We start from the raw sequence: 6,168 nt of genomic DNA, 5'->3' as shown, positions 1-6,168 counted from the left end.
ATGTCGGCCGCGCACGCGGCGGACGCCACGCGCGCCACGACCGTCCCTCGAACCTGGTCGCTCTGATGCCAATTGTTGGAACCGCAACCCTCCACTAGTGCAGAACCGGGCTATAGCACCGGTTCGTAATGCCCTTTAGTGCCGGTTCGGTAACCGGCACTAAAGTGTGGGGACTAAAGGTCCCCCCCTTTAGTACCGGTTCCGCACGAACCGGTGCTAAAGGGCAACCACATGGCACGAGCCAGCTCCGGGGGCAGGGAGCCCTTTAGTACCGGTTGGTGACACCAACCGGTATTAAAAGGTTGGGGGTTTTGGTTTTATGATTTATTTTTCATTTAATTTTGTGTTTTCCATTTAATTCTTTTTCTTTTGCTGGTATTTTACGATACGACATATTGTACACGTTATGCATATATATAAATAGAATTTCAAGTAGAACCGATCATATATATTCCTTCCCCCTAACTAAACTAGCAGCACAATTAGTGTGATGAGATGTCGCATTTTGTTCCTGCTCTGCTAGAAGAAAATATATACAAGCATATTGGTTTGATTCGATTCGCGTAGCTTTCGGACGTACTCTGTGTACCTACTGCCTGCTCACTAATGCTGCTATAATTGTGCTGATTCGATCCGATTAGCTTTGGGACGCACAGTATGTATCTTTTTTTTTCCGGGAGAAATAGCATTGCATTACTCAATCACAATGTCTTTACAATCATAAGATGCTATTTCCACTACTTCATCTCGACCAGCTCCTAACCAAGTCAAGGTCCTGCCTTGGGTTCTAGCAAACTTTGCTAAGCAATCACTAGCTTTATTTTGAGATCTAACTATATGAGAAATACAAGTCTTCCTTAAACCCATTAAGTGCTTAATCTCTCTAACAATAGAAGAGTAAGCTGAGCGATCCGCATCCAAGCTTGATATGAGAGAGATCACTTCGATAGAGTCCATCTCCACCACGATCGGCAACTCGCTTCACTGCAAGGCAAGGGACAAGCCTTCCATACACGCGCACAACTCCGCCTCAAGGGAGTCTCTGCACGAAAACAACACCCTGCATGACGAGAAGTTGATAGCCCCGCGATGATCACGTAAGATCATGCCCGCACCCGCTTGTTCTGACGCAACAAAAGATCCATCAGTATTCAATTTGCACCACCCCGGCTCGGGCGTAGTCCAACTCCGTTCGTCCTGATCACCAACGCTTTCCCCCCTTCTCACTGTATCTTTCCATTCGATATAAGTTTTGCCTTTGGCTGGGTCAGCCTGTGGATTCTGCTTGATACCAACCAAGGACACCAGATAGCTTTGCAGAAATCTTAGAGAGACTTCCATAGGTGGGGCAGGCTTAGCATGAACTAGCTCGTTCCGGACAAACCAACTCCTCCAGAAAATCATTAGTAACATTACGTATCTGCTGGTCACTAGTAGTACGAGTAATAATGCTGGTCACTAGTAGTACGAGTAATAATGCTGGATGCACAGTACGTATCTGTTGGTCACTAGTAGTACGAGTATTTGTATCAATTTTATACATGAAACTAGGCTATTTAACCCCCCCCCCCCCCCCCCCTCAAGTGTCAAAATTGTCTGAATTTAGTCCATTCCTGTGCCAGCATCTGTTTTTTTGTGACGATAAACAATAAAAATGGGGGATAGTTTTTTCATGTGTGAATGTTTTCTATTTGTCCAAAAAAGATAGTAGCACATTTTTTGTACGGCCCCTATTTTCTACAATAATAATGCTCGACTTACAGAATAAATATACAGATGTATATGTCTTTATCCCCAATAACACCCCTTGATTTCCAAACCACCCCACCCTCCCCATTTTGATGGTGGGCCTCCATGTCATCCCGTAAGTTCCTTCCTTAAAACAAACAGTAGGAGTACAATTACCCCTTTCTACAAATTAGTTGAGTTTCAAGAAATACATGAAACTTTGACATGTCAATCTTTTTCCTTCTTTTGCATTTTTGTTCCTAGCTATTTCCCCTTTTTCATGTTTCATGTTTTTGTTCCTATTTTTGCATGAAGCCGTCCCACATCGTTGTCAAAATACTTTTCAACGGGACAAATGACCATGTCCAGACCACTTTACTTTAGGGACCATATGGATTTTTGTGATGAAGGTGTTTCTTGAATTGGACCTAACAATACCAACCAAATCTTACCACTTTAGAGTTTAGAGACTTCTCGACATAAAAATAAGTTCACGGTTTGACTATTTCAAGTAGGGGTGGAGCTAGCAACGGGTTTACGCCCTCGGCTGAGCTAGCTTAAGCGATGAACTCACACATCATTGTCAAAATACTTTTCAACGGGACAAATAACGAGTCTAGACCACTTTAGGGACCATATGGATTTTTGTGCTGAAGAAGTTCCTTGTATTGGACCTAGCACTACCAAACCTAATCTTACTACTTTAGGGACTTCTGGACATAAAAAATAGTTCACGGTTTGACTATTAAGTAGGGGTGGAGCTAGAAAATAAATCTGATGGCGTCATCTACATTACACTAGGTTCAACTTTCACAAAGAAACAACACTTGGTGCTAATTTAGTACATCCTATGCTCCTAAATGTGAGACGTTGTGGCAGTTTAAATTAAACTGTCGAAACGTCTTACATCTATAAAAACAGAGGTAGTAGGATGTAGTGAAGGATCTGTAAAAGTCATTGGGGTCAGCTGACCCAGTCCAGGCAGCTCCGTCCCTTGCGGAGCTAACAATGGGTTACGTCTGGGCTAAGCTAGCTTAATTGTTTTCCTTTCTAAGGCCTTGTACAATGCAAGGTGCTTGAAAAAATAAACCAGGCTTTCTTTAAACACTGGTGCTTATTTGTACAGGACATGCGTTTAATTAAACGTCTCTCCTATAAAAATAGGCAGCGGTGCTACGAAAAAGCCAGTTTATTTCTCTAAGCACCTTCCTAAGCGTCTAGCATTGTACAAGGCCTAAGAGGCAATTGCAGGAACGTTGTTACTAGGCTTGGGGCTACTGATTTTAAGGATATAATATTTCTGGTACTCCCTCCGTATCAAAATATAAGACGTTTTTTATACTATCATAGAGCCAAAAATCATTTTATATTTTGATACAGAGGGAGTATCGAAGTAGAGAGGCGGAGCACAAACTTTGGAATACACTCCCTTTGTTCTAAAATAAGTGTCACAACTTATTTTTGGGTAGAGGGAGTATGTTTTTGCTTCTTCATGAAAAGGATATAAATTTGTGCATAGGTCACCTAAAGATTCTTGTGTAGCTAAGTCGATGTATTGAGTTGTCTAATGCCCTCATTTTAAGATACGCGCACAACATGGAATCAAAATTAGACCGGACGGTTAACATCATCAGCCAAGATGTAATATGCACGTGCAAATCAATTATATGAAGGAAGAGAAATGCAGTTTAAGACTTGATTCATTTGCATGGCACATATCAATTAATTTCACTTGATCAATAAAATGCTCAATGATCAGTGAAGCTGACAAATCACTGTGCCTTTTTTTTTTTGAGCAGACAACGGCAAGGTGGTGTGCATCGCGAGCCCCTACTCCTACACCTGCGACGTCTTCGGTGACGTCCGGACCAACGGCACGGCGCACACCGTCACCCTCGTGCCGGCGACGTCCCGACCAGAGCGCCGGGAGTGGAGCATCCAGGCCTACGCCCGCTTCAACATGACCGGCATCCCCAACGTCACGGTGACGCAGCTCGACTCGACGTCCGCGCTGTCCCCGGCGCCCGCGTGCACGGTCACGCACCGCGTCCCGGCCATCGTGCTCGCGCTCGGCGGCCACCTGGGCAACTACTTCCACGACTTCAGCGACGCGCTCGTGCCGCTCTTCGTGGCGTCGCGCCGGTACGGCGGCGAGGTCCAGCTCCTGGCCGGCAACATCCAGCCCTGGTGGCTCGGCAAGTACGAGGCCGTCGTGCGGCGGCTGACAAAGTACGACGTCCTGGACCTCGACCACGACGATCAGATCCGCTGCTTCCGGCACGTCACCGTCGGCCTCAACATGCACAAGGAGTTCAACATCGTGCCGGAGCTGGTCCCCGGCGGCGTCCCGCTCTCCATGCTCAACTTCACCGCCTTCCTCCGCGAGACCTACTCCCTGCCGCGCGCCGCTCCCATCCGCCTGACTAATAAGAAGAGCAGCCCGCCGGTGGACGGGAAGAAGATGAAGAAGCCGCGGCTGATGCTGCTCGACCGGGGCCACTACCGGAAGCTCGTCAACGTGCCGGAGATCGTCAAGGCGGCCGAGAAGGCCGGGTTCGAGGTGACCATCGCGGACCCGCGGTTTAACGTGCGCGTCAAAGAGCTGGCCCTCTCCGTGAACTCGTTCGACGTGCTGCTCGGCGTGCACGGCGCCGGGCTGACCAACTCGGCGTTCCTGCCGCCGGGGGCGGTGGTGATCCAGGTGGTGCCCTACGGCAAGCTGGAGCCGATGGCGCAGAGGGAATTCGGCGACCCCGCGGCCAACATGGGGCTCCGGTACCTCGAGTACAGCATCTCCGTGGAGGAGAGCACGCTGCTGGAGACGCTGGGGCCTGACCACCCCGCGATCAAGGATCCGGATTCCGTCCACCGGAGCGGGTGGGACAAGGTCGCCGAGTACTACCTTGGCAAGCAGAACGTGCGCGTCGACGTCCAAAGGTTCGCGCCGACGCTCGCGCTCGCGCTCGACCATCTCCGGCAACAGTAGCTAGGGTTACATGCCTGTGAGGGATGACGACAGAGACCGTTTGTACATCCGCTAGCTGCAAAGGAGTTCACATTTTCTTTCTTGGTGGAGATAATACATATAGGAAAAAGTTGGTACTATATTGGTCGATTTATATTTTACCGAAGTGAATAGAAACTTACCGACATGTCTGGTTGGTAAAAACAACGAGCCTCGTCGTTGATTTTCATTAATTAGAGAAACCGCGACATGTTCTAGAAAGCATCAATGTATCATCATAAAACAAAGCAAAGGAAAGGCGCACATGCCAAACAGCTATACCTGCTAGCCAAGTAGAAAAAGCAGACACTCTATAGCACTACTGGATGCAAGCAGAGTCAGTCAGCAAACACATCAGAAAGTTGTTATTTAAACTAACACAGATCTTTCGGGAGCTTAAGGAATGATGCCGCAAAGACCATGAACAAGAAGGCTTCGGGCAACACCTTCTTGATCCTCAGCACCCCAGCTTTAGTTACGCTTCTGTCTTTGCTTTTTCTGCAATATGCTCCAAGATTTAAAAATCAAACACAGAAAACCACAAAAGATGGATCATTAGGAAATATTCGATCAAAACAAGCGTTATTTCTTGTTTTTCGGATTGTCCAGCATATATTGGCCCCCCTTCTAAGCACTAGGCGGCTTTGGTTCCTAAGAAAGGAGTGCAACTAGCACTCTATCATACGTGAAACCCCATTAGGTGGTCTAGTCAATCAAAAGCACAACAACCACTTGCACAAATGTTGGTACTAAGAGTCACTCGACGGGGATTTCAAACTTAATAGACACACCAAAAACTTCAGTAGACAGTATAACACTATGTTATGAGTTCTGAGAACATGGCCATCTTAACACCGACGCTAGCTACCATGTCACATCCTACGGTCTTCACACGTCGCCCAATTTCGTTTATAGAAAACAGAGTGTATGTTTTTTGTTTTGCATTGTTGGTCAACCGATGGTTTTTTTTTGCTTTGATATTATTCCCATGTGTGCGCTGTTGTGTATTATTTTTAGGAACAGATGTAGTATTAACGATGATAAGTGCAAAATTCTTTTTGGCGCCATGCGTGTATAAGTAGCAACCATGTCTAATGATTAGCACTATGCGTTTGCAATCTGTCGTAATGTCGTCAGTTTTCTAATGCTGCTGATGCTAACTGCCTGTTACTGCCCGGCTCCTGCGGTTCTTTTGGCAGAAAAACTGTCAATTTGTAATTCGATTAGATAGGACCAATCCACCTTTTTTTAAGCGAGAAGGGAAGGGAATCCAGCAAAAGTAGCAAGGCATAATCGCCAGCTCTCGCATCAGACAAAACCCTGTCGGCCATGGATTAACTAGCTTAATCACATTTGATTAGAAGCTGCTGCCTGGGGTCTACATACCTGGGAATGGCCCATCCTTATAACTAATCAGAGGCGTAAACTAGTACTGT

General features: G+C 46.6%; 1 pseudogene; it reads left to right on the top strand.

Annotated features, from left to right (window-relative positions):
• LOC147977754 (beta-1,2-xylosyltransferase XYXT1 pseudogene) lies at positions 1-4,878 on the top strand (annotated as a pseudogene).
• Positions 4,879-6,168: the final 1,290 nt, after the last annotated feature.

This window comes from Triticum urartu, chromosome 3A (assembly GCF_056163025.1).
Source record: "Triticum urartu cultivar PI428250 chromosome 3A, HENAU_Tu73, whole genome shotgun sequence".
NCBI lineage: Eukaryota > Viridiplantae > Streptophyta > Magnoliopsida > Poales > Poaceae > Triticum > Triticum urartu.
This window is presented reverse-complemented; position numbering and strand designations above follow the sequence as displayed.